At 39.7% G+C, this 27258-nt stretch overlaps 1 protein-coding gene across 4 annotated transcripts in view; it reads left to right on the forward strand.

Moving 5' to 3' along the window:
* adgrl3.1 (adhesion G protein-coupled receptor L3.1) overlaps positions 1–27258 on the forward strand; it is a 653616-nt gene that overhangs the window by 121946 nt on the left and 504412 nt on the right. For 3 of the 4 annotated variants that reach the window (XM_060840056.1, XM_060840071.1, XM_060840079.1), the window contains exon 2: positions 11030–11142. The exons of the other annotated variant lie outside the window; for it this stretch is intronic. The gene's annotated coding sequence lies outside the window, so the exon portion shown is untranslated. The remainder of the gene's footprint in view (positions 1–11029; positions 11143–27258) is intronic. 4 annotated transcript variants of the gene reach the window in all.

Raw genomic sequence — 27258 nt, forward strand, 5'->3', positions numbered from 1 at the left:
TAAAACAAAAACATTTTTCATGGGAGTTGTGACTTTGCGAGGGATAACGGGAAAACCACATTTTAAACAAAAAAGACTAGAAATTTGATTTTAAAATGCTTAATAGCTTTACAGAACACTAAAACTTCACAATAATTAATCTTATTTTCAGCAAAATATTACCTAGTGTATCATTTTCCATCAGCACTTTTGGCCATTGCAGTTTGTGGCAGAATGCAAACAAAACCTCGTGATTGCAGTCACATTTGATTTGGTCAGGTCAGGATGGCAGGGCCACTTGGCAATATGGCTGTTGTGCGGTGACCTTTTTGATTTTGTTTTCCTTCATTTGAATTCAAGTTTTCAAGTTCAGTCCTTGTTTAGATTGGCACTCATGTCCACTGACGACTAGTCCTGAAGCATTGATACCATATTACTGTACCTGCAGTTGTTTCCTGTTTTATCTGATGAACACATTGTCTCTTTGTTCCTGACTTTTCATAACACTTTATCCCAGAGAAACAAACTTCTTTTGCATCCAGAGTGAGAATTTGCTTTACAATTCTGCGTCACTGTAAGCATGATTGCTATTTCAACCATTTAAGCAGAAACTCCGGTATCTACTTTCTGACCTGTACATACCTCATCTGGACCATAATTGTGGTAATTAAAAGTGAATTTTGTTTTAACTATTTAATCCGTACAAACATCCCTAACTCAGCTGATGGTTGCAAGAACTGTTTGCGAGCCTATTTTTAAAAGGTATGTACAACTGAAATAGCCCCTTCAGCAAAAAAGCTTTACACTTGAGAGTAGAAGCGTCCAAATATGTGCAACAGCTGGAGAGAGTCCACCTAAGATTTGTACATCACACAGAAATGAAGAGTCAAGACCGTATGATGAACATTAAAATTCTTCAAAGCCTCATTGTGGTGGCCATCAAAGGAGCGTTTCTTGAGACAGATTGGGTGAGGCAAATATATCTATGTGTTAGATGAATGGCTTTCTAAAACCATATTTTACAAGCAGCTGATGAGCACTGGGCTGTTCACAGAAAATGATTCCAGATCTGATTAAATATAAGACTTGATTTAGAAGCATGGAAAACATTTTTGCCTTTGGAGCCACAGATGTGGAAGCAAACAAGTGTGAAGGTGATTTGCCACAGCATTGTTGCAGGAAAGGAGGCCACCTGCAAATTGCTAATAATTTGGAGGGGCAACAGAAATTGTACTTCTTTTCTCAAGGAAACTGGCTGACTGCCCAAAAGTTAAAATGGACTATATACTCTGGCTTTGACGACTGCAATACAGGTGAGAAAAGTTTTAGGTTGGAAACTTTTTTCAGATAAAAAATTGCCTTTGTTCTAAAAAGTGATTTGTCCTCTTCAAGTTTCTTGACCAACTGCCTCATCTCTACCTCATCAAACCCCTCACCTCCATCCAAGGCTTCAAACAGTTCTTCCAGGTGAGACAGAGGTTCACCTGCCTATCTTCCAACCTAGTTCACTACATCAGGTGCTCCCGGTGTAGTCTTCTGTACACTGGGGAGACCAAACATAAACTTAGGGAATGCTTCACCAAACGTATGGTCTATGAACAAGTTCCGTTCTTAAGGCTGTTCATAAGTTGAATTTGTATGTAAGTCTGAACAGTTATGTACAGTTCATATCTAGCATCAATTAGTCAAATGTTTGTCCAGATGTAGTGTTTGTTGCAGTCTCTGCAGGGTATTTTGTATATAGCATTCAATTTACTGGTTGTTGGTACTTGGTCCTTTAGGTTCATCAGTAGCTGTTTCAGTGTTTTGGTAGGTTTGTGGGCTGCCATGATGTCAAGAAATTAGAGTAGTCTGGTAGTCATCTCAGAGATGTCTTTGATGTATGGTAGTGTGGTTAGAGTATCTGGGCATGTTGTGTCTTCTTGAGATACATCAAGGACATCTCTGAGATGACTACCACTGCTCTGTCCTCTTGGCATCATGGTAGCCCACAAACCTATCAACACACTGAAACAACTACTGATGAACCTAAAGGACTCAGTGCCAACAGCCAGTAAATTGAATCCCATATGCAAAGTATCCTGCAAAGACTGCGACATACACTACATCTAGCCAGACATTTGATGAATTGATGCTAGATGTGAACCATACGTAACTCTTCAGACTTACATATAAATTCAACTTGTGAACAGCCTTAAGAACGGAACTCGTTTGTAGATTGTATGCTTGGTGAACCGATCCCTAATTTTAATTTTGGTCTCCCTGATGTACAGAAGACCACACTTGGAGCACCTGATGCAGTAAAACAGGTTGGAAGAGAGGCAAGTGAACCTCTGTCTCACCTGGAAGGACTGTTTGGGGCCCTGGATGGGGATGAGGGGGTTGGTGAGGTAGAGATGAGGGAGTTGATCCAGTAACTAGAAAAGGACAAATCGCTTTATAGAGCAAAGGCAAATTTTTCAACAAACATGACATAGGATAGACAGGCAGAAAACTAGCCACCAGGATACACAAGCACCAATTAGCCACCAAATTACATGACCAGCTATGACTAGGATCCTGACAGACAGGCAAAGAAGAACACCACTTTGACTGGAACAACACATCCATCCTAAGACAGGCTAAATAGAGACATACACGGGAATTCCTAGAGGCCTGGCTTTCAAACTGGAACTCCATCAAGAAACACACCGATTTGACCCCATTTACCAACCTCTGAGAAAAAGAACTGAAAATTATATCACCCTCATTAACAGACCAAGACACACAAATAGAAAGCGGAACAGAACACCAGCACTTCACCGGAGGCTCACTGGTAACTAACATGGTGATGAAAGGTCTGAGAACAAACTTACCAGCTCCACGGGTGAACTGACATCCAGAACTTCAACTTGAGCTACAAATCTTCTCAAAAGTCACAATTGCCTTTGGCCTTTAGTTTTAATGATCATGCTGCTGGAGTTGATGTGGTGATCTATGTTTTGTGAATTGTTGGAAGTCGGAGCGTAAGAAATAGTTACATCCACAAATGTTTGGTTTTAACTTTCGAGTAGGTTGAAGCTTTTTAGGGAATTGATTCATCCCAACTAGAGATTGGTGATCTCTGCCATTGTCACAAAATGATTTGGAGATGCTAGTGTTGGACTGGGGTGTACAAAGTTTAAAAATTACACAACACCGGGGGGTGAGGGGGGTGGGGTGGGGGCAGGTGCAGAGGATAGGGAGGGTAATCTTTCCCCTTTGGGGAAACCAGGGGGCACAGTTTTAAGATAAAGAGCAGGATTTTAGAAGTGATTTGTGGAAAGCAGTTTTCACCCAGAGAATTGCGGGTTTTGGGAACTCACTCCTTCAGATGGTGGTCGAGTCTAGATTGTTCAAGATATTTAAGAACTATTTGGATCTGGATTGAAACATCATAGCGTTCAGGTTTATGCGCCAAGTGCAGGGGAAAAAAAGGATGAGACTAGATGGATATTTGATTACCAGAGTGGACATGAAGGGTCACTTTCCAGGTTATAAACACTCTACAAGTCTGGGTCCAAATCCTGAACATTAACTGCTAATGCCCCTTTCATAAATTACTGTAGTTTTGATGTATGTTGCCTCCTTTTAGTGCTCATTTCTTCAGATGTATTTAGTGCCCCATTGCATCTTACAGCATCAGAACAAGATGAGGTTAATTCAAAGCTTAATAGATCCAGACATGATGTCAGTTGGAAAAAGGTATCTTCAGAAAGGATGGGTTATTTTGTTTCCAAGAGTTTTCAGACTAGTCACAGCATAGCAGCACCTTCTCCTCAATTGAGAGAACTATGCCACTTCTATTCCACCCTCTACCCTCATGTATGATATTTAATGCTAATGTAATTCACTTTGAAATTGCTGCTTGCACAGGATTGCAGACCATCATTGTATTCCCTTCAAAACAGTTGAGAGCGATGAGTGGGGGAGGATGGGGTTATGCAGAGCGGACAAAGGAACATGTTGACCATTTGTCAGTGTCACTCTTGCTGAGCATGTGGCTGCTAATGTTTCCTTTCTATTGACAGCTCTGCGAGTGAGGAATTACGGGTTTGTGTCCATAGCCTATTCCCTCTCCTGCCTGTCGTTGAATATGAAGTAGTACTCATATGACAGATTGTATTTCAGTGCTCACTTGAGTAAGGGATGTGCCATTCCTGTTAAAGAACGTGAATGTGTGTGTCTCGAAATTACTGGCTACGTTTCAAAGCCCAATGTCAGGGTGATTTGTGCTGCCAGTAGTGAACTTCATGAAATAACTCCACAGAAGCCTGAATCCCATCACCACATCAGCCTTTATTTACACATGGAGAGTCCTTGACACTGACTCAGCTGTCTCAGAGCCAGCACTCAGAGTGACAGGATGTTTGACACTCCTGTTTATATCGGTCAGCTAGGGCTGCCCAATTGGACCAGACTAACAGCCCCACTCAGGAAACTCATATTCTATGAGGTCCACCTGGCTGACCCTTGCGCCCTAAACAGGACCAACTTGAAAAAGCTTACCCTGAGTTAAGTATTTTCATGGCAATCCCATCAATGCCAGTGTAGTGAAACTATTAAATGAAAGCAGCAGATTATGAAAGTGAATGTTTAAAATAAAATCAGATAATGCTGGAACTACTTCGCAGATCTGTTGGCTGTGAAGATGAAAACAGAATTAAAGTTTCGAGTCCAGTATGATACTTCGTTGGAGTGAAAGGTTTACCATTCAAACAAATTAAAATGTTTACCAAACACTTTCACAAAGATGATGTTTCTTTTTATGCTAAGCTGATACTTTGCTGCTAAAACCAGTTGTGCCCGTTCTATTGTTGATCAGGCTCTCCCGCACAGGAGGAAGACCTTTTCTTTTAATGCTCTTACCTTTTTAAAATGGGTGTGTTTCAATCATCACATCAACACAAATAAAGTTGTGTACAAAATTGTCATTTTTTTTTGTCTGAACGCTTCAAATAAATAATTTTGATAAATTTGATACTCTTCCTGTGACACTACATCAGGGTGAACAGCCAGCTTATATCTGATCAACTATTGGCTGATCTGTTAATGTTTTGTGAATTTTTTTGTGGCCTGGAATTGCAAGTGGTCATTAAAATCTACCTACTATGAAGACCGTTTGTTTTTTGTTTGCTACTTCACTGGAGACATTTTTTAAAAACCCCAAGATTCATCTTTATCAGAGGTGCCTTTGTTTGCAGATCTTATTAATGGAAGAGTAATAGCATGGATTGTGTGGGTGGAAGTGCACTCAGTGCTGACCTTGAAGAGAGCTGCCCATTTTATGGTGTCATGGTGTGATTTTTCCCTTTTACAGTTTAAATCTAGTGCCAAGTCAGAGGAATGATTTGGTGTCAATAGCAGTGATGCCAGCAGGCAGGTAAAAAACCTTGAAGTATTCATCCATCGCAAGTTAGGAAGATAAGAGCACCTGATATCCTTCACCTGCTTTTAAAATTAAATATGAGGAAGTTAAGCCAAATTAATTTAATTGAATTAATAGAAGTTAAAACAAATATATTGTTCCTTCAAACAATATGCACAGCTAATTTAGTGTTTATGGATGAATTTGGCATCCCATAAATGTAAAATTTGCTTTTCAGGGTCAATAGGGTGCTTAATGTTACTTGGTATGATACCAGATGAATGAATGAAGAATAAATGTATCACCAAGGCAAAACGTTTTGGAGGGTAATGATAAATTCTCATCAGTTCAGTCGATCTCCATTGATTGCAGTTCGGGTGTTACAGCAACATTCCCCCCTCTCCCGCTGGGAAAGCAGACAGAAATGACGGAGATCAAGTTATTTGCATTTGCAAGGTATGAACTTGTGATGTTTTAGTAGATTAAGTGCTGGAAGCATGAAGGTTGACTAATGTGGTGCTATTATTTAAGAAAAGTTGTAAGGAGAAGCCAGGAAACTATAAACCAGTTAGCTGTCTGTCAGTGGTGGGCAAGTTGTTGGAGGGAATTCTGAGGGACAGAATTTACGTGCATCTGGAAAGGCAAGGACTGATTAGAGATCGACAACATGGCTTTCTGCTTGGGAAATCATGTCTCAATAACTTGCCTGAGTTTTTTTTGAAGAGGTGACAAAGAAGATATTTGAAGGCAGAGCAGCAAATGTCATCCATGTGGACTTCAGCAATGCATTTGACAAGGTGCTGCATGGTAGACTGATTAGTAAGATTAGATCACACGGAATCTGGGGGGTGCGGAGGGAGGAGGGGGCTAGCTAATTGGACATGAAATTGGCTTGAAGGAAGAAGACAGAGGATGGTGGTAGAGGGTTGCTTTTCAGATTGGAGGCCTGTGACCATTGGTATGCCACAAGAATCGGTGCTGGGTCCATTACTTTTGGTCATTTATATAAATGATTTAGATGTGAATATAGGAGGTATGGTTAGCAAGTTTGCAGATGAAGTTCTAGGATTGACATATTAATGAAACAAAACCTGCAACCCATTCTAAAAGATGAAAGACTTAACAGCCATCTAGATATGTTCAATATATCATTTCAGTTGCATGACACTAATCTTTTGCTATAAATTCTGTGTCTTATGGTCCTGCTTCACAGCTACCTGCTGAAGGAGCAGCGATCAGAAAGCTAGTGCTTCCAAATGAACCTGTTGGATTATAACCTGGCATTGTTGAATGTTGTTGTTAAAGGGTGCAGAAAAGATTGACCTGGTTGTTTCTGGGACTGGAGGGTTTGAGATGTAAGGAGAGGCTGAAAAGGCTAAGTTTCTTTCCCTGGGCAATTGGAGACTGTGTGGTGACCTTGTAGAGGTTTATAAAATCATGAGGGGCATGAATAGGATGAATAGCCAAGGAATGAGTTTTCCCTGGGGTGGGAGCGTCTTAAACAGGTTCAAGGTGAGAGATGAAAGATTTAAAAAGGACCTGTGGGGTAACTTTATCATGCAGAGGGTGTTATGTGTGTGTGGAACAAGCAGCCAGATGATGGAGGCTGGTACAATTACAACATTTAAAAGGTTAGGTATATGAATACAAAGGGTTAAGGGGGATATAGGCCAAATGCTGGCAAACAGGACAAAGTCAGATTGGGATATATGGTTGGTGCAACTGAATTGGACTGAAGGGTTTGTTTCCATGCTGTATGAATCTATGATTCCATGACTCTAATATCAGGATTCAAATCAGGGAAGTGGCATTTGTTTGGGTGACTTACTCATCTGAAAAATGTGTTGCTGGAAAAGTGCAGCAGGTCAGGAGATTTACTCATGTGCACCATTTAATGCATGTTTACTGTCACAGCACTATACGTCTTGGAGTAAAGTCTGTCAAGGGAAGAGAATGCTTAACTAAGCATTGGTTGGCCATAAATAATCTTGGTCTGTGAGTAATCTGGGTTATTAGTCTAAATGAGAATATTCCAAGATTGTTGCAAAACGTTGCTGAGTTCAGTTGTTCAAGGTCACAAAGAGTTTCAGTCTAAATAGGCTTTTGTGTTTTGTTCGTCTTACAATGATGACTGGCTGTTGAAGGTGTATTTGAGTCAGTGTTTTAAAGTCAGCTCTTTCTCCATCTGCAGCCAACAGCAGTTGACTTGATATAAGACTTTCTCTAAAATTACACCTTTTTTGAGGAACATGAAATATGAATAAATATGTAAATAAATCAAGGGAAAACAGTAAGGTTTCCTCATTAGTTCTTGTGTGTGGTGAGAGGATGTTATCATTTGTGGCAACTTCTGATTGAATCCAAAAGGTACATCTGAGCAGTGAGAACTTACAAACTTACAATATTTTCCAGTATCTCCTTTTACACCTATTAACTGAAAAGTCAAAGCAAAAGCTTCCATTGATCAGTGACTTTTTCATAAATTTTAAGCAATCTTTCAGATTTTAATCAAGGATAGTCTTAACAAAGAGCCTGTAATATAGAAGTACATGGGTCAGTTAGTAATTGGAAAGACTATTTGACTGCATCAGTGATGATGCACTTCATCTGTGCATTGATCTTAGACTACAATGGAAACAGTCAATATAACTATCCTTCATGAGGATATCTAATGAGCACTCCAGTTTTCAACAAGTTCAACAGTAATTGTGACTGCAGAGAAAAAAAAAATCCCTCCAATTAATCTGTAGGGTACATCTCAAAAGAAAAGATTGATAAAGGTTCAAAATAACATTTGGCTGATCTGCATTTCTCAAAGTTCAATGGGATACAATAGCTGAGAGCAAAGTAACAGAATTTTAGATGATTTGTCAGCTCATGTGAAAGAGATCAGTTGGACTGTATAGACAAAACAACAGCTTTTTCTCTAATTCTTTGCCATCAGTCTATGATGTCCAATGTTCACTTTCTGATCTAATCTTGTATATCAGTTAGTATTTTACATTACTCTGTGACAGAGTAGTGTTGAGGAAATTGTACCTGACCTTCATTTCTTGTGCTTGCGATTGAATGAAGAGGGAAATTGGTCATTTTTCATACCATATTGCAGAAACTCAACGATGTCAACTATTGAGTTTGTTACAAGAGCAATGATGGCTTAGCCAAAATGTCAGGCGGGGTGGACGCCTACAGTCTTTGTTTGATCAGTATGTTGGTGTTAGAAGAATGAGGAAGAAGTTGCTGAAGATTTATTTTTAAAGTAATGGATGCAGCACTGTTTTGAAGAAAACAGCAACGGTGCAATGTGTGGTGATGGAGGAGGCAAAAACTTTGGATAAGAGAAAAGGTGTAACTGTTAAATCTGAATTTAATTACGTTTAATTGAAGTATGGTATCTAACATGTAGATCGACTGAGCCAGAGTACTGAGACATCAAAAATATAGTGCAGTGAAGAGAGTGGTATCATGAATTGGCAAAGGTAGCTAAGGCAGTAAAAGTCTGACTGCATTTGACGTGTGCAGTTCCTTGAGTTAACCTGCTTCACCTTGTTAAAAATATAAAGTGGGTGTAATTTTAAGAAATTTAAGGATGAATAAGCATGTAAACAATATCAAAACAGACTGGAGATTTAAAGTAAGCTTTTTAACTCATGCCTTCAGATAGAGTCCAGTATTAATGCTTTCATATCTTGCTTCTGATTTCATGTGTATGTTCAACAGCTACTTAGGTTTGACACCAGGTTTAGCAACACTAACCGATAGTTCTGTCAGGAAACATAAGCTATTGGGTTGCATAGGTTTAATCAATAACATTTGGACCATTCCACAGAGCATGATTTTTCATTTTTAAAAATTTTGAGTGGGGCAAGTGTGTTTGTTGGTGACAGTAGACATTTCACACACTTATTAGGTCATTAGGTGTTGACAGAAGAGCGTGGCTGAGTTGCTTGACCTATCACTGACCGATATCACTATCAGCCAATTAGAGATCAGTAGCTTCTGGGTCCTTGAAGCCCACTCCTCAGGCTCGAGTGGTAAGAAGGTAAATCTTTTTCTTATTCTTGTGATGGAATGGGGGCGTCATGTACAGGGGGGAGTCAGAGTTGACTCCCTTGAAGCCTCTGTCTTTGAATGGCGGAGGTTGAAGAACACACCCACTCACCCACCTGGCAGATTTCCCAGTGTCCCTTAGTTGATGGTGGGTTTAGATGGTTGCCAAATGCCTGACTTAACGAGGTGGCAAGTATAGGGTGAGATGCCCTATCGGAACAACTCGAGTAGGCAGCTCACCATCACTTTTTTCATGGAAATATAAGGATGTGCGAAAAATGCTGGCCTAGCTTGTGATTCCCACTTTCCATCAATGAATTTTAAAAATGCTATTTAAGTAGCTTAAAAAGATTGTGAGCTGATGAAACCACATAAATGTCTTGAATTGGTAAACTTTCATCTGTCTTGAATAATCATTATGCTAAGGGACAGTTGGAATCCTGATGTCTGATGTTTGCCCACGTACTCACCCCCTTTCCCTCTTCCTTTCACAGATAGAAATGAATAAAATTTACCAAATGAACATGACTGTTTACTATCTATGGATTGCTGACCTTGGAGATTTATCACAGTCTCTAAAGCATGTGAAGGTTTTAATCTATGTTCAACTCAAATGGTATTTTCCTTTGTGCAGCAAGGGTGAGATGGTAATGGAGCTAAACACTGTGCTTCTGATGAGCCTATTTGGGGTTGAAAAATTTACCTGAATATCATCAGACTTGTACTCTGCAGCAGAATCATTTCCCGATTATTGCACGTTTACTAATAGCTGATGCATTGTGAAGATTGCCTTAGCTTTTCATCAGAGTATTTTCATTTCCAAGCATGCTAAAGCAGCTCCTTTGCAGTTTTAATTTTTCACTCAACCGTTATTTCACCGTTCACCGCTGAAGGCAGACACAAAGATCTGTCATGATTTAATGGTTAATCACTCACAGAATAGAAAATCATTTTAGTTGTGCTGTGTTTTGTTTCCTTTTTAAGAAGAGGTCATTTTTTCAGCTGTTGAAATTAATCTGGTTTTGCTCTGAGCAGTGGATGTGGAAAATATGAGATGTTTGCATTACTAAATGCAAGCCTAACTCGAATGTTGTATGAGACCCCGGGTTGATCTGGTTCAACTTAGTTTAAAACTAGGTGTTCCAATCTTGAGTGCCATGTGAATTCATTTTGTTTTAAAGTAGCTGACATTGTGAGAAGACACTTAGCTATACCACCAACCTTTCTACTTATCCAGACAAATGTCCCCCAATTCATTCCAGTGGACTGCATTAGTTTTCCAGCAGTGCTTTTATGCAATTAATTGTTAATTATTTTCTGTGAGTGTACTAACACTTTAAGAACCAGCTGGTGCTTTCCAAATCCAAGATTGGAATTATGTCTTCCAAACTCCGAATGGATATTTTGAAAAAAAATAGGTATTCTATGCTCCCTTAAAAAATGGAATTGGAATTTTGCAAAAGTGAAAGCAGTTTCGCTTACAAATATTTGCAGTGTATAGTGGCAGCTCCTTTTAACTTTAAGACATTAAGATTTTAATGTTTCATGCATATCACATTGCACGCCAGAAATGTACTTGTAAAATATTAACATGAATGCCTCCATATTTTTCAGGTGTTCTGCATTGATTCTGAGGACAATTTTGTTTCGGTGGCTAAGGAAATCATTTGAGGACTTGGGTACAGATCATTCTGCTTGGTCACTAGTTTCAATCAATTCAGATTGAGGTTAGTATTGCTTCTGTGAATAATATGCGAGGAATTCATGAGCATGTGAAACAAAACCCTTCTGAAATCTGTTAGAAATGAGCAGGTCAATTTGTTTTCAACACTAACAAGAGAAAATGCATAATGTGATTGGTGGGCTTTAAAAATCTTAAATCAGAGCTTGATCCTGTCAAATAGTATACGTAAATAACTAAGCAAAACAAATTGTAGTTGCTCTTCGATTTTTATGTTTGTGAAGCAATTGTGGAAAGCCATTTCTGAATGCTCAAGTTAGTTCTCCCAGTCAAATGTGTTGAATTTGATCTTTTTAAATTGTTTTTTTTGGTGTCAAAGTTTACGTGTCTTTGCCTCTGTAGATGTAAATCCCTCAGGTAAGCATTAACAGGGAGAATTCTATTTCAGCTTTCTGTTGAAATACTGCTGTTCTTTCCAAATTGTTCCACTGAGTTTCTTCTTCACATTTTGAAGCTGCAATTCAACCTAGAACTGAACGTACAAATACAAGAATTTGGAGCAGAAGTAGACCAAATGATGTCTGTGCGCTTGAGCCTGCTGCACTATTTGATAAAATTGGGGTTGACCAAATTGTAGCATTTACTTGTTTGTCTGCCCCATACCCTGAGATTCGTGACTGACAAGGAAGTCAATATAGCTTGTCCGTTTAAAAAAAAAATCAGTGACCTTGCATCCGTGGCTCAATGGAGTGAACTCCACAAACTAACTATCCTCTGAGAGAAAAGAAAATTTTCCTTGTTTCTGTTTGCAATGAGATATCCCTTAATTTTAATCTGTGTTGCCTAGTCCTAGTCCCTTCACTAACAGAGTATTCTTTCAGCATCCACCCTGTCATGTACCTTGAGGATATTTGTAAGATCTTCTGAAAACTTCGATGCAATTCCAACCAGTTCTCATAAGATAACCACTTCATCCCAGAGATCATCCAGTTACGTTTTCTTCATAATGTTTCTGATGTAATTATGTCTTTCCTTAAATAAGGGAACTAAAACTGTACATGTATCCCCAGATGTGGTCTCACCAAATCCCTGGACATTTCACTCACCATGCAATAATTGACAAATGTTGTATTTGCTTCATAATCACTTGCTGTGTCTGCATGCTAATCTCTTGTGATTCATGAATCAGGCCACTCAGATCTTTCTGTTCTATGGAGTTCTGCAATCTCTCTCCATCAGCTAATTTTTTGCCTCAGTTGACAAATCTCTTGTAGCTTTGCCTTCAGCCATTAATACATAATGGACAAACTATGCAAAGTACAGTTGGTTATTGAACAAGGGATCGATTTCTCCCTGAGATTTTCAAGAAGCGATTTGAAAATTTCCTTGTTAGAAGACTGGAGAAAATATGTTTCCTCAGCTATACTTCAGGTACTAGTCCCATTAAGGTGACATGCACTTAAACTGTGTGGAATGATTACTGCTGGAACAGGATCTAAACTATTCCAGTAAACATGTGTTATGCAGTAAGTGGATTTTAACTTTTCAATCAAGTCTTTGCATTGTGCTCTTTAATATTCAAGTGTCCCCTCATGGGCTGCAATAGGATTTACAAGAGGAACAATTCAAATCTAGACCTTTGTATGAACTTGCTGCACATGCTTGCTTCCAAAAGACTAATCTGATCTTTTTTATGTTGACTTATGTTTGTTCCTCAACAATTATTTTGACATAAAACAAAGTAATAATGAAGTAATTTGGGACTTCAAATTCCCTTTTATTCCCCAGGTTTTTCCTTGACCTCAATCATTTTCACCTTTCTTTCGGAATGGTAAGGAAAGGTGGGAATTAAAAGTTTTTGTCTCTTCTGAGTTTTTAGTAGACATAAGCATTTCTGCTGTTTGATTCAAGGCAAAATGTTTGGTATCATTTTCTTTTCAGTTCCTGGAATTTACTTGGTTCATCTATGGAAATGGTAATGGATTGTGATTAACCTCCTAACAGAAATCCTTATACAATGAGAAAAATGGAAAAAACAATTTGGTCCAATCAGTTTGAATGAAAGACAAAATTGACTGTTCGGTGTTTGTGATTGACCTGATGTACCAACAACTAGTTTTATTGATTCGTTTTTATTATGTTTTGAGATGACCTGTTCGATCACATTCTTAGTATGAGATTGTCTGTTAAATGAAAACCATTGCACCACGCTGCTTCTTAAACTATAGAGCACTGATATCTTATGCAAAATGCTGAGAAACTGATTAGCCTTCCTGTGCAGATTTCTTTCCTCCTTTGTCCCTTAGCGCAAGTCATTTATGATTTTGATTTTCTTCTGGTCACTGAGGCACTATTGTCTTCAACAAAGAATTCCATGTATTCTTGTCATCAATTTTTCATGTAAATCAGTGGAAATCCTTTCTATAAATATCAGTCTTTGAATTAGTCTTCAAATACCACTGGGTATGACACAAACAATAAATAAAAAATGAATAAACTGAACTTTTGATCAAAAAGGGTCAAAGAGAGGCAGTGGCTCTGGAATAAGCATTGCTTTTTCATGGAACAGGATATGATGGTTGCTCTTTCTGAGAACAAGATATGTGGCATTTTGTAGCAGAAAGGAGGAGATGTGGAGGGAAATTTATGACACCATCTTACTTTCTCCTCTTGAAAGCTGCTCATTGCATTAGCTTTTATTTTGGCAGGGTAATGGGATAAATAAGTTCTCCATGCCTAAATCAACAGGATTTAAACCAGTGTAGACATCGATGCACTTCCCTTGTTAATGCAGCTGTCTCCTGTTGGGATTCCTGTATTTAGTAGAATTCTTGAACATGATATTGCAACGGGTAAAGACAAAGTTGATTTTACTCATCTACTATTGAGCAGCTTTCCGTCATTTCTATAGGTTCAGTGAGCTTAAAAAGTGGTTTAGTTTTCCCCTTTTCTCTTTGGCCCAGCTCATAACCAATTTCATTCAGCAATGGAACGGGCAATGTCTTTGCAACTCACTATCTTTACCAGGCTCTCTTGCTCACAACATGCTTGAGAAAATGGATATCTCATGCAGTGATATGGGAAATAGACTGTAAAAGTAGGTAGAACCTGGACTGAAAAAGGCAGTGACTGAGGCATGGAGGGTGTGAATAGAATGAGAAAGGGACCACAAAATGTATTGACATTTTCCTGTTCCTTTTTCTTGCTTCATCACCACTTTTGTCATTTTATCTTTGCCCTCCTACTTTGTCACAGATGGTTTATTCTATCCTCGGCTCCCTCTCTTTTCAAGTCTTGGAACTTGCTTAAAATGTGGATAATGTTTGTCAGCATTACCAAAATTAAATCTAACCTCTGCTTATCTTTCAGCAGATCAAGCAGCATCTGTCAAATGTTTACAGTATTCTCTGTTTTAAAGATCGTTCATTACTTCTGCATTATAATTTACAATGCATCTTGACTGGTTTGAAAAATATGCCAAGTAATGAAATTGGTCTCTAGCAATGTTGCAAAATGCACATTAACATATTGGTCATCCATATTGCACCATACCTAGTTTTCTAATAGACCAAAGTCTGGAAGTGAAAGTCACGTAGGCTGTGAAATAGGCTACCAATTATTTAGTCGTCTATTTGCACTATCCTTGAGAAATGACTTTATTTTGGTGTGATGTTGATATTGGGAAAGTCCTCTGTCTCCATGTTGGGACCGTGCAGATGTCTTGATGCATGGACCTATGTGCTAATTGTCTGGGACATTTGTGCTTCTGATGTGCTGTTCCCCTGCAGCCTGAGACATTCCATGAATGTCTGTGGCCCTGAGCTTAGAGTCAGAGACTTCAGGCTGTCCAAGGTACTAAGTGGGTAATTACCCAGAAAATGTTAAGTTTCAACCAGGTTGAAACCTAATCAACATCTAACACCAGTTCCAACGTGTATACCTTCCTCTAGCTCACCCTGTTTTTTCCTCTGGTTTTAAAAGTGATGGGTAGGCTTTGCTTGGCTTAGATGGTACTTTTTTTTTCTAATTGAATCAGAAAGATGTAAGTTCATGCTCCATCCACCATTTGAAGCTTTCCAGTGGTTTCTTGATCTAATGTTTAACATGATCCATATTTTGGAAGTAAACCAATGAGGTTGTTTATTCCTTTTTGGTTGTAGGACCTTATTATGAGCAAATTGGCTTTACCTTCAAACAGTGGCCACATCAATGCAGGGTCCTGAGGGACATAAAAGGTGCTCTATAATTGCGGGTTCTTGCTGTTCCATGTGACATTTTTTCAAAATCTGCAAAATAGACATTTTGAATGAAAGCTTGTGAAATTAATTTTAACTTTGCAAAAGTATGCATGAGTCTCCTTGGGTTGAAATTCGTTGCGATACTTTCATTCTATGGGATTATTAAGTGATGCTTGCTGCCTGGAACTGACACTTCGTAGAAAGAGTAGCCATTTGGACATGTAGCTTTGCACTATCATTGTCACCTTCAGGGTAGGAGAGTGAAGTGAAATGAATATACTGGAATTTTTCTTTCACTATCTTTGACAGCAAGAGAATATTTGCACAGAGTATTTCCTCCTGAGATTTCATGGATGGGTTATCTAATGTGCTTGGTCTGCACTGAGCTTTCTTTGGTGTCTTTGCCCTCCACAAATTTCGATGTTCATGCTAATCTGGATAAAATATTGAAGGATAAAATGTATATGTGGAGAATGTGAAAAGAAAATGTAAAATTCCACAATGTGCAATACATTTGTTCCTGTCTAACAATGGAAAAGATGGGTTTATGTTTTTGGTCTAAATCTTTTGGTCAGAATTTGGCAATCAGACCAGCTTCTTTGGACAACTGAATAAAATGTGGTGAAGCAGGGGATAATAAAGGACATGTGTAAGAGTTGATGTACATATGTTGATTTTGTTCACGCAATGCAAGCATTCTGGATCTATTGTCCAAACCTAGTTGCTGATGAGGTGGTGGTTGGGGCAACGTACTTTCTCAAAGTGCTACACATCACAGGGTTTAACCACATGCTCAGTGCAGCTAGAGAGTTCATGAATTTTGATCTAGTACTCCAGCACTTGAAATGCTAAACTCCTGCTTGTCAACACCAAGCCAATTGAGTTGAGAAGGAGGAAAATTAGTTTTATATTGGCTGAGCTTGAGGCACTAGGTCCAGCATCCTAATTGGAGGGAATTTTCATCCTCAAAAGACAACCTTTCACATAAATGACTTTAAGGATGGAGTGCTTTTTATCTATGAGGCGCAAGTGAGGACTACAGATGCTGAAGATTAGAGTCAAGAGTGTGATGCTGGAAAAGCTCAGCAGGTCAGGCAGAATCCGAGGGGCTTTTGCCTGAAACATAGATTCTCCTGCTCCTTGGATGCTGCCTGACCTGCTGTGCTTTTCCAGCACCACACTCTCGACTGCTTTTTATCTATCTTTGTTGAGGTCTTGGAGAGGCTTCTTGTTTTTCAGTTCCTTAATACCATGTTATGCATATATAAGTTAGCTCGTTAGCTGGAAGGTTTGTTTTCAGACATTTCATCACCATGACTAGGTAACATCATTAGTGACAGTTTGTGGTGAAGCTCCTGTGGTATGTCCTGCCTCTCTATTTGTAGGTATATTTATAACTATAGCAAACTTCCATACTTATTGTCAACATGAGCTACAAATCTTCTCAAAAATCATTAACCATGTTATACTGTTACCTGTAAACAAGCTGATTGATAACTTAGGTAATGGTAGCATTTCACATTGAACTATATCATTTCGGGTTTGACTGTTTACGGTACTTTGCCTAGTGGCATCATCAGTTACAGCTTCTGTCACTCTGTGGTTACGGTCAATGCCATCCAATGGAATTGGAAGTTGCAGTTGTGGAATTCTGTCTTCAGCGATGAAGGAGTTAATTTCAAGATAGCCCATGAGCTGACTGCATAAACTGTTCTCTGAAAGCAACACAGCTTAACAGAATAATGAACATTTACTCGGTATGCACTTTTCAAAAGAACTGTTGTATGGTGTAGGTCTAATAGGAGATGATAGCTAATTCGAAAATACTTCATTGTGCAGCACCATCTGCTGCCTCCAGAGAATACATGAGTCATGTGACCGTGACCTGGCAGGTCCATATTCAAGCTAGGGTACGCCCTCATAAAAGCTACATCCACTGAAGTAAAATGGCAGTGCAGCTGTAACCTTCAAGAAAAACTCACTTTCCAGTTCAGTGTCATGGGCTTTGTGAATTTGAGATGAGGCGGAGACTGACTATCTGCAGCATGATTGTACAGTGGAAATGTCTCGAAGCCTCTTGGTTCATTGTTATTCAGCATGAGAGTATGTTGGCACATAGATGATCTCCACTGTAAATTATGCACAGTTTACATGGGAATCTCATTAATTCCCTAAAATCAGAAATGGTTGGTTTAATTTGTAATAGTGTCATGTGTTTTAGACAGTTTTGAATGCACTTATTTCCTGTCCATTGAGTTTCAGACACTGACGTAGCAAAGGAAGAATGTGCAGGTGTCATTCTTTGTTACAGATTAACTCTTGGAGAAGGTAGAAAGCAACAGCTGTTGTGTACTTCAGATTCCTTTTTGGTTAATTGTATTTTTTATGGGACACTACTTTCAGGGAGATGCCTTTGTGATGAAACTTCCTTAAAAGAGTATTGGTTAAAAGCACAGCCTGTACTTTGGAGAAGATAATTCTGATCTCAACATTGACTGAAATAACTCTTCAAATAAGCATCTTTCCCTGGCTCTCCTCCTTTGGTGTACATAGAACATGGAACATTACAGCTCAGTACAGGCTCTTTGGCCCTCTGTGGCTTGGCTACAGCTCATAGATGCATAATGAAGCCTATGCTTCTTTGTTATTTGCACATTTGTATGAGGAAGCAAATTATTTCAAATTGGTTGTTGTTAGGGAATACAAGGTAACTTAGATTGTTACCATACAAGGTCATTTTCTCATTGATTTTATCCATGAACTGATCTATGTAAAATTTGATGGTTTTCTAAGTATGGGTCCTTTTCTACATAAGCATCAATGCAGTAATCATGTCAAAGTAGATATATACACATTTTTCTAACCCATTTACAGACTTGATCTAACGATTTTTGAGAAGATTTGTAGCTCATGTTGACAAAAGTATGTAAGTTTGCTGTACTTATAAATATACCTACAAATAGAGAGGCAGGACATACCACAGGAGCTTCACCACAAACTGTCACTAATGCTGTTACCTAGTGAAACACTCCCCTCTCGTCTGCATCAAGCAGAACTTTGCAAAAAATATTCCTTAGCCATGGTTCATACATAGTTAGTGATTCATACAGAACTGAGGAAGAATACTTAAAAAAGGAACATTCTGAAAAAGCTGGAATATTGCAAATGTGCTGAAGGCTATTATTTGGATTGAGGTTTTATTTTTGTAATGTGACATCATTCACAAGCTGTGAGTGTTTCACTTACTGCTGTCTCCCATTCCCCAAGGCCTTTCCAGCACAATATATTCTGTATTAAAGTCAATGCACAGTGCATCAGCAAAAAAATTCAGCACTGACCAAAGATTGTATTGTGTATGTAGACATACATGAACCAGTGTGACTCTGAACATTGTGACATCTGGCTTGTTGAAAGGATTTTGCTTGGTATATTAAATAAATGGTAATCAGCTATCCTGTGAACGTTGACTCAATATCAAGTTTGTTTCACTCTTGCTTTGATAATTCAGATAGCTTTCCCAACTCATCTGAGCACATTTTCCTTTTTGGTGTTCCATCTTTTTTGAAAAAAGATGGTACTATTGCCTTACTATCTATTGAGCGAACTGGCGTTTGATTAAATATAATTGATTTTAAAAAAACATATCAGCTACATCAGATATTAACAGTCAAATAAGCAAAAGCTTGGTCAGAAAAGCAAGTTTTAAGAAAGTTTTAAAGGAGGAAGGTAAGATGTATGGACGGCATAGGCAACTGAAAGCTGGGCCACAGATAGCAAGGTGATTAAAATCAGCATTGCTCAAAAGCCCAGTATTGGATGAATGCAGGCATCTCCAATGATCCTGAAACCGAAAAAGAGTGCTAAAGTATGGAGGGGTCAGGTCATGGAGGGTTTCACTTCTGAACTGTTTTCTGAAGTCATGAACTGTTTGGGTGTCCTAACTATGTTGTTACCCTCTCCACAGTGTCAAGCATTGCTAAGCATTCTGGTCTCCATCAGCACTTTCAATGGTTGGCCATCACCTGTGCTTATCAGACAGTGACTACTAATTTGCAGCAATTTTTTTGTTCCACTCCATTCCACTTTGGAATTCTGCCCAGAATTTATTGTTCTTTTTTGTGGTGATATCTATTTGACATCAGTAATGAGTGCCTTTCATAAGCTTAAGGTGTTGCTCAGCCTAAAAAAAAAATGAAATACAACAGCTAATTTATAATGTGTAAGTTTTGTAAACGGCATGATAATGACCATGCAAATTAATTTTGGTGTTGACTGAGGCATTGACATTAGCCAGAATGGTATCCATGTAAATGCTGGTGACTGCCAACTCTGTGTGTTCAACGTCTTTCTCCCTTTCCTTTTGGACAAGCCATAAGTGTCTTTTCATTGAACTCTGATCATGGTTTTCGCCACCACCCTTTTGAGACTATTCTTGACCCTGCCCATTTCCGCTGGGAGATCAAAAGCTTTTTCTATGTGCTAACCTGATAATTATACCACAAGAAAAAGGAACAGGAGGCCATTCAGCACCTCAGGCCTCCTCTGCCATTCAATAAGATCATGGTTGATCTGACGGTCCTTATGTCCACTTGCCTCTGTTTTCCACATGATCCTTGATTCCCTGACTGATCAAGAATGTTTATTTCAGCCTAAGCGTTCACTACCTGTCTGTGGCACAGAGTTCCAAAGAAACTCATCCTCTGAGAAAAGAAATTCCTCTTCATCTCAGTCTTAAATGGGCATCTCTTAATTCTGATGCCGTCTGGTCTTAGATTCTTCCATGAAGGGAAACATTCTCTCAACATTTATCCTGTCAAGCCCCTTAAGAATCCTAAACGTTTCAATGAGATCACCTCGCATTCTTCTAAAGTCCAGTGAGTAGAATCCCAATCTGTTCAACCTTTGCTCATCAGAATATCCCACAGGGGGAAAACTGTGGAAATATGGGGAGTATGAGAAGAAATTCAGATGCCAGTCCTGGCTGGAAGATATTGATGCAGATACACCACTGAGGTACCCAGACCAAGGATCATCCATCTCTGAACTGTGTCCAATAAAATCCTATCTCTCCTTAAATAAGGTGAGCAAAACTGCTCACAGTACCCCACATGTGGTCTGATCAGCTCTTTGTGCAGTTACAGTAGGAGTTGCTCTTGCACTCCAACTCTCTAGAAATGGGGGCCAATATTCCATTAGCCAATTAGCTGATCTTTCAGAATAAATTGTTCTTGCGCCTGCAAAACACTGCCAAGAGATGTGTTTGTTACTGTGTTATTGAACCACTGCATTTCCTAATGGTTCCCTGTTAGTGATTTTAGGTTAGGAATTTCATGATATGAAACTAACAACTATGATTGAATAGTACTGTGTGGCCAAATCATGGTGGTTTGTAAATTGGAGATGACATTGTTCAAAATTGATGCTGTTTTCACTCTTGGGGGTCACAGGGGAGAAACGAGCAGTTAAAATAAACTTGGTGAGTTGCCAATATAGTAAATGTTGATTGCAATCATGGAATGCCTGCAGAAGGATTATGTTTCAGTAGGGTTGGAATCCAGAGGACCGCTTTTCTCTGTCAGGTGAACAATGATGTTGTGTTGCTGTAGCAAGAGGTGAGTTTTCCAAAATGTATTTCAGTGAACCTTGTAGCTGGAAAACTGTATTAAGGTTGAAGACGACTCATTCATTGTGAGGTATGCAGCATCCACTCTGATATTAGGCTATTGTAACGCCATTCCTGATGAAGGGCTTTTGCCTGAAATATCGATTTTCCTGCTCCTTAGATGCTGCCTGACCTGCTGTGCTTTTCCAGCACCACTCTAATCTTAACTCTAATCTCCAGCATCTGCAGTACCCGCTACTGTCCATTATAATGACATGGTCTATCCAGTTAGTGCTTTGGTTCATATTGTCCTTCCTTTTCCACCAGAAGGTGCTAATGGAGAATCTGGTGATGGCAGTGCTGTTGAAGGTCACTGGCAATGGTTATATCTTTTCCTATTCGAAGTATTCATTGTTTGCTACTTAGCTTGAGCTGGAAGCATCATTAGGAGGACCATGAGGAACTCCTGTAGTAACTGCTTCAAGATTCATAATCTGTGCCTCACAATTATTAAGGCTGACATTCTTTTTACCAGCATAAAATTTTCAACCTCCGGGATCTATCTCCATCCAGAACATGCTTTATTTACAAATCCTTCCATAGCCATGTTCTACTTTGAGTTGATAGCCATCTGTTCCTTTGATTGAAACCGATTATTCTTTCATATCTGGAGTACTGTATTACTTACTCATCAAACTTTTGCATTTGATTGGCAGAAGTGCCTGTTTTCTAGAATTGTAAATTCTCCTTTCTAAAATATTCTCAAAAGCTACCACTTCAACAGTTCCTTTAGTCCTTTGAATAATCTCCCTTCATACTGCCATTTCTTTTTGACATTCATTGATGCTTTGCTATGTTCAAAATGTCACATCCTTACTATTATCTTCGTTATAATGTTGATACTTGCCTGATTTCCAAGTATGTAGAAATATGTACATTCTATTTTACACTTGTTTTTCTTTCCCTCCAGCATGATTGCAGAGAGAATGGGTTTCATAAAAGCATCACAACTGAAAATAGGGACAGGAGGAAGCCATTTGGCTTTCCAAAGCTGCTGTGCCATTCAGTGTGATCATGGCTGATCACCCATTTTAATACACTGTTCCTGTTTTCTTCCCATGTACTTTTAACCCTAAGAACTATACCTAACTCCTGCTTGGAAATATTCAATATTTTGGCCTCACTGATTTCTGTGTCAGAGAATTCCACAGACTCTGGGTGAAAAAATTTCTCCTCATCTCAGTCCTAAAGGATACTCTGTATCCTTAGATTGTGATCTCTTGTTCTAGACTGCCTGGTCATCAGGAGCATTCTTTCTGTCTTTAGCTATCTAGAAGTTCATAGGTTTCTGTGAAATCCATCTCATTATTGTATACTCGCGCACGTGCGCACACACACACACATTTGTCAATATATCACCATTTAGATATTAATCTGCCTTCCTGTTTTGCTCCCATGGATTAACTTACATTTATCCACATGTGACTAAATCTCCAGTGCATTTCCCCATTCAGCCAAATTGTCCAAATCACACTGAAACCTCTGTGCCCACATCTCAGTTTACCCTCCCTCCTAGCTTTATATCGCCTAACAACTTGATGATATGCATATATCTCACTCATCAAGGTTAGATCTCATGGAATACAGTGAGAACTAGCCATTTGGATACAGAACTGGCTCGAAGGTAGAAGACAGAGGGTGGTGGTGGAAGGTTACCTTTTAGACTGGAGGCCTGTGACCAGTGGTGTGCTATAACGATCGGTTTTCGTCACTTATATAAATGATTTGGATGTGCAGATAGGAGGTACAGTTAGTAAGTTTGCAGATGACACCAAAATTGGAGATGTAGTGGACAGCGAAGAAGGTTATCTCGCTGTCCAACAGGATCTTGACCAGATGGGTCAATGGGCTGAGGAGTGGAAGATGGAATTTAATTCAGAAAAAATGTGAGGTGCTGCATTTTGGGAAAAAAACATAGCAGGACTTAGTGAGAAGACCCTGGGAAGTGTTGCTGAACAAAGAGACATTGGAGTGCAGGTTCATAGTTCCTTGAAAGTGGAGTTGCGGGTAGATAGGATAGCAAAGAAGGTGTTTGGCATGGTTTTCTTCATTGGACAGAGCATTGAGTGTAGGAGTTGGGACATCATGTTACGACTGTACAGGACATTGGTTGGGCCACTTTTGGAGTATTGTGTGCAATTCTGGTCTCCTTCTTATCGAAAGGATGTTGTGAAACTTGAAAGAGTTCAGAAAAATTTATGAGGATGTTGCCAGGGTTGGATTGTTTGAGCTATAGGGAGAGGCTGAATAGGCTGGAGCTGTTTTCCATGGAGCGTCAGAGGCTCAGCAGTGACCATGTAGGGGTTTATGAAATCATGAGGGGCATGGATAGAGTAAATAGACAAAGTCTTTTGCCTGGGTTGGGGGAATCCAGAACCAGAGGGCATAGCTTTAGTGTGAGAGGGGAAAGATTTAAAAGGGAACAAAGGGGCAATTTTTCACACAGAGTGGTGTGTGTATATAGAATGGGCTACCAGAGGAAGTGGTGGAATCTGGTACAGTTTCAGCATATAAAAGGAACTGGATGGGTATCTGAAAAAGAGAAGAATTTAGAGGGATATGAGCCAAGTGCTGGCAAATGGTAATAGATTAGGTTAGGCTATCTGGTCGGCGTGGATGAGTTGGACTGAAGGGTCTGTTTCTGTGCTGTACATCTCTATGATGACATGACTCTATCTAATTCCTTAATATATGTTGTGAATAGCTAGGTTCAAGCACTGATCCTTGGGGTGCACTTGGTCACTTAGTAACTACTGTTTCAGTCATTTTTGCCAATCAGTTCTCTAACTAGTACACTACCCATAGAAACAATGACATCACTCTCCACCTTAATGAAGACTTCTATGTTATTATGGTTCTGCTTTCCCAAGGGTCTCTCACAGCTACATTGCCAATTATTCCTTTCTCCTTGCACAACACCCAGTCCAGGATGCTGTGCTGTCTAGTTGGTGCCTCAATGTATTGATCCAGAAAACCATCTTGTAGACTGGATTTTCTCCTGTGAGGTATTGTTACTGATTTAATTTGCTAAAATATATATGCAGATTAATGTTGCCTTTAAATAGAGCTGTATATTTATTGCTTGCACCTCTAATTTTCTTTTTAATGCCTTCCCCAACACTACCATAACAGTTTGGAAATCTATACACAGCTCCCATTACCGTTTTCTGTCCATTAGTGCTTTTAAGCTCTATTCATACAGATTCCGTTTCATTGGAACTAATATTCCTTCCTCACTATTGCATTACTGTCCTTTTTAACTGACAATGCTACCCACTTGCTTCTCCTGTTTGTCTGCCCTTCCTAAAAAGTGAATTCCCCTGATTTTTAGTTCCCATTCCTGGACACCCTGAATCCATGTCTTTGTAAACCCTATTAGATCATTCCTGTTTATGTCTATTTGTACAACAAATTCATCCACTTTATTGCAAATGCTCCATGCATTAAGACGTAAGACCTTAAGGCTGGACTTATTCCTCTCCACGATATTTTGCACTGTTGCCCTTTTGATTCTTACTACTTGAATACTTGATTAACACTTCTTATTTCCCATTCTGCGTTCTGTTTTTGCCTTTGTTTCCTTTTATTCTGTTCTCCTGTATAGGTCTCCATCCCAATGCTGTTTTGGTTTACAATAAAACAAAGAACTGTAGAAGGTAGAGGTGTAAAACAAAAACAGAAATTGCAGGTGAAACTCAGCAGGTCTGTCAGCATCTGTGGGAAGAAAGCAGAGTTAATCTTTTGAGTCCAGTGACTCCTGTTCAGATTGGATAGCAATTAGGAAAAGAACTGGTATTTATATTGAAAATGAGGTTGAAGGCAAGGTTGGGGGTGGGGGGGGGGGTTGGGAGGAATTTGTGGAAGATGTGAATGAGAGATAAGTGAATCGCTGGAGATGGAGTCCAGCGAAAGAGAAATCTGCTGGACATAGGCAAATGTGAGGATTATGGATGACAGGCCAGGAGAAAAGAGAACCTGATCAGGAGAACTAAAGGTAGCAGGAAATTCTCTCCAAAATCTGCAAACATAACTGTCTGGACGGATCCATTGTTTCTAAGCCAACTTATTTCTTCCAACTTCAACTTGGGTTTTGTTCTTCCCTTTGTCCAGTTCTTTCCCACTTCCATCTGCAATGCTTATGAGGCTTTATGTCAGTTTTGTATTTTCCAGTTCACGGGTTCCAGCTGCCTCCCTATTACCATGGACATGCAATCCCTCGCTCATCAGTTTGGTCTCAGAACTCTCCACTTCTTCCTGGCAAGAATGTCTGGACTGTCCCCATCCACTACCACCCTCTTCTGTTTGGCCAAGCTCATCCTCACTTTGAAAACTTTCTCATTTAACTCCCTTCACTTTCTTCAGATCAAAGGTATAGCCATGGGGACTCGCATAGTCCCCAGTAATGCTGTCTGTTTGGCGGGTAGGTGGAACATTTCTTGTTCCAATCCTAATCAGACCGCCACTGCAACTCTTTCTCCAGTACATTGACAGCATCATCAGTGCTGCTTCCCGCTCTCATTCTGAACTGGAAACATGTATTAATTTAACTTCACATTTCCATCTGGTCCATCTCCAATTCCTCCCTTTCCTTCCTCAACATTTTTGTTTTCATTTTTGGGTATAGGTTGGCCACCGATACCCATTATAAACCCATAGTTAACTGGAATGTACATCCTCACACCCAGCTTCCTGTAAGTATTTCACCCATCCTTCAAGTTTCTCCATCTCTGTTGCATCTGTTCTGATGATACCACATTCTGCAGGGGGCTCACAAATTTCAACTATTTTCCTCAGCCAAGCATTACCTGCTAAATATACTGACAGGGTACTTTGCTGTGTCCAACCTACCTCCCACAATTTGGCCCTTACCCCTTCCCTTCCCTTGCACAGCAATGACAGGGTCCCCTTGGTCTTCACTTATCACCCCACCCGCCTCTGCAGCCAAAGGATTGTAAGCTGCCATTTCCATCACCCCCAGTGGGATGCCATGACCAGACGCACATTCCCCTCCCCTCTGCGCTTCACAGGGACAGTTCCTTCTGGGAAACTGGTCTACTACTCCTCCACTTCCAAAATCACCTCGCACCCCATGACACCTTCCAAGTAAATGCAAAAGATGTAACAGCTGCCTGTTAATCTCCTCCCTCCTCACCGTCTACAGTCCCAGACACACCTTCAGGTGAAGCAGTGTACTTCATTCAATCTAGTTTACTGTGTTCGCTATTCAAAGTGTGGTTTCCTTTACAGTGGGAAGATGAAATGCAGGACTGGGTGACCGCTTTGCACGACACCTACATTCTGTTCATAAAAAATGACCTGAGTTTGCAGTTGCCTGCCACTTCAACACACCATGCTAACCTTTCTATTGCAGGCCTGTTGCAGTGTTCCACCGAGCCTCAGTGCAAGCTCAAAGAACCACACCTCATTTTCCTCTTGGGGACACTGCATCCTCTAAGGCGCAACGTCCAGATGAATAACTTTAAAGCCTGATTCCTTCCTCCACCTTTTTTTTTTACAGATCCCACACCCTCTCCCATTATGATGTGGGTTGCAATCAGCTACCCATCCTCTGCTACCTTCAGCTCTTATTCTCACTTACTCAGCTTCCCTTCTGCATAAATACCACCTTTTCTGAGCTGCTATCAGTTCTGTTGAAGAATCACTGGACTCAAAGCATTAGCCCTTTCTTCCCACAGATGCTGCCAGACCTGCTGACTTTCACCAGCAATTTCTGATTTCAGTTCAGATTAAACCTTGCCTTTCGAACAGTTGTTCCACCATCCACATGCTTTCAACTTAGTTTTTTTTGTCCTGTTGGCATTGCAATTTTTTTTATATTTGAGGGAAATTAAAGAAACTGTGCCGATCAATAGTGTCCTTTGTATGTTCCACTGCCGCCTTTGCTGTGAGACTGGTGGAACAGGGGTGAGAGCAGAGAGGTTTGGAGGAGCAAGAAGGAGAAAAGGAAAAGGGGGAAGGTGAAAGTACTCTTTCTCAAGTACATGTAACACTCCCAATGGAGGGACCATATGAGTGATGGATCCTGCAGGTACTCACTAGTATTGACTAGGAAAGGTTTCCATTTTGCTTTTCATTAATATTTTCTTTTTATAAGGACATCTGAGGAAACTAAAATGAGCAAATATGTCTGTGTTTGCTTTCCATAGTTTTCTCTAACTAAAAGACACAGCTGTTCTTCAGCTGGACTCACCAGTTCAGAAATTATGTTGAACCGTTAAACTCTTCTAGCAGTTTCAACTGA

The sequence above is a fragment of the Hemiscyllium ocellatum genome, chromosome 2 (genome assembly GCF_020745735.1).
Source record: "Hemiscyllium ocellatum isolate sHemOce1 chromosome 2, sHemOce1.pat.X.cur, whole genome shotgun sequence".
In the NCBI taxonomy this organism is placed as follows: Eukaryota; Metazoa; Chordata; class Chondrichthyes; order Orectolobiformes; family Hemiscylliidae; genus Hemiscyllium; species Hemiscyllium ocellatum.